A 2,871-nucleotide genomic window follows, 5' to 3' on the forward strand; every position below is an offset into this window, starting at 1 on the left:
CTTGAACCCATTTAGTGAAACAAACTATTCACCAAACCACTTCAACTAAAATTATTTGACATAAAATAAATTACGCAATTACTAATTCATTAAATTTCATTATTTATATGTTATTAATTTTTTATTATATTAATTGGATGTAGTTTGAGTGGTTTTATGAAAATATGTGACCTCCTCAAATATCATCTATTCATGTTTTGTGTTTTGCCCAAAAAGGACAACCCAACATGTGGGAGATATGTAATTTCTTTCATACTCAACCTCTAATTGACAAGTGTCTCTTTTAAAAAAAAAACCAACCTAGTGTGTGGGAGATGTCTAATTCCTTTCATGCTCGACCTGGAATTGACACATATTTCTTTTAAAATAAAAACAAAATATACTTTAAATAAAATAAAAGAAAATGAATATACATGTTTGGTTAGTAATAATTAAAAAAATCATTGTAAAACATCAAACATTTCACTTTCATTGATAAAATAATTAAAAGTTACAAAATCTTATATTTTCATTTTTGAGTGACACGTATAATTCTTATACATTTTTTAAAGTATTTTAATACAAGAGTTAAATAAACTATTTGAATATGCATGTTAACTAATTTATTGAACCTAGAGGCTCATTTTAACATGGAGTTGACATGTGTAACTTTTGGAATAAAAATAAAATATTCTCTAAAAAGAAGAGCAATGTTCCCTATAATAATGTAATATAATTTTGTGTGAAGTAATTAAAAGTAAAAAAAAAAAAATTAAAATAAAATATTGTAATGTCGTATATAATAAAAATATTGAATGTGGGTTATCAAGAAAATATTGTAATACTTAAAAATATATGAATAACAAAAAAACCATTTTAATGTGATAAAATGTGTCCATGCACATGTTATGTAAAATATTTGAATGTCAACTATGTATACTATATATATCAATTTTTATTTTTAAATCATGTATATATTGTATAAAGCTATTGAAAAAAAGTATGGTTAAAACATTTGAATTACTGTCAATGTTTTATAGTTTAGTCTTTTTCTAGGTATATGTGTTTTTTTGGAAATCCAACAAATATTTTTTGGACTTACAAGTTTAAGTTATGTAATTTATATAACATTCAAAAATACAACTTAATCAATGAAAAATTACACATTGTATTTTGCACTCTCAAAGAAGTTTTCACATGAAGAGATTTGATCCCTCTGGGCCCATGTTAAATCCATGCCTAATATTAATATGGATCTATACTGGTTTCAATATCAACTATAGAGTGTGTGTGTGTGTGTTAAAAAAAAATGTTGATCATAATAAAATATTTCAATATGCAAAGAGAATAAGTAATTGAAAGTAAAAAAATTCAATTACTACCTAATAAGAAGGAAATGTGTAGTTCATCTAATCTTTAATATAAAATCAATATGTGGCATTTAAAAAATTATTAATAAAAATAATTAATTGTGAACAAAACAAATAAAATATTTCAATATTTCTCTTAAGTAAAATAATTAGATGGCAACTACATATATATTGTATATATGGTTAAATAAAAACTATGCATATATTAAGTAAAGTAATTGAAAAAAATACTTTTTTATGGTTAAAAGATTCCAAATAGTTTCACTATTTGACACCCTGATCCTTTTTAAGATATATCTTCTATTCAATTTTGTTTGAAATCTACAAAATTTATTGAAATTTTAATGTAGTTTACACAATGCCCAAAGAGAATTTCAATGTGATATATCTTCTAATCAATTTTGTTTGAAATCTACAACATTGATTGAAATTGCAATGTAGTTTATAGAATGCCCAAAAAAAATTCAATGTGTTGAATTCATTTATGCATTAAAAAATGAGAGTATATATATATATAATCAAACAACTACAAAAAAAAATAAAATCTTATCAGGGATACTAACATTTCACTGAGAAGTTGGGTTGCATAAATTCATTTCCAATAATAGGAAGAAGTACCAAAATAGAGTAAAACATACCAACAATATGTACAAAAATGTGATGACTATGTATGTTCTAATAAATAAAGCACATCCATAACAACGATGTATATATAACCTATAATAATTTTAAAAACTGGACATTCCAGAGAGGAATGGTTTTTGTCAAAACTAGAACCTAAGTGAAGTTGTAACTAATTGTAGATAATAAATATGTAAAGGAATGCATTGTCAAGTTGAAATAGTAAAAAATATTAGGTTGAAAGATACAAATTGTCATTTTTTGGAATAAAATTTTGATCTCCATAAAGGTGACGGGAAGACTCCACAAACTGATTATTGACATGCTCCACTATGACTCAAAAATATTTTTTCTATATGATGTCCATCTTTAGATAAGTTATTTGCTTCAACTAATAGGAAGACTCCACAAATTGATATTGACATGCTCCACTATGACTCAAAAATATTTTTCCATATGAGGTCCATCTTTAGATAAGTTATTTGCTTCAACGTTCTTTTCCCTGTAAATGTGTGAAGGAGAGAAACAAGTAAAAGAATCAAGTAATATGAATAATTTCCTTAATATTAAGACTAAGGTAAATGTTCCCATGGGAAATAATGTTATTGAGCTAGTTAATGGATAGATTTGAGTCCCCAAATATGTGTATATGTGAGAACCCCTTCTCTTTTGCGAACAAGAGAAAATATTTACGAGCAAGGATTTTCCTCTTTTGTTTGATCCCAGACCCAATACCATCTTAACTTTAAAGTAGTGGGAAGAGGAGATAAATAAAATAAAACCACCACCACACTATTGCCATTGTTAATGGACGCACCATTGAAATAACCCCATGGATTTGAGAAATCAATACTTTATGGAGAAATCACTTTGGGGGTAGTAGAGTCCTTCTCTCATGGGA

Source organism: Pinus tabuliformis, chromosome 5_2 (genome assembly GCF_031772625.1).
Source record: "Pinus tabuliformis cultivar Carrire ecotype Pingquan chromosome 5_2, CPIR1, whole genome shotgun sequence".
Lineage (NCBI taxonomy): Eukaryota > Viridiplantae > Streptophyta > Pinopsida > Pinales > Pinaceae > Pinus > Pinus tabuliformis.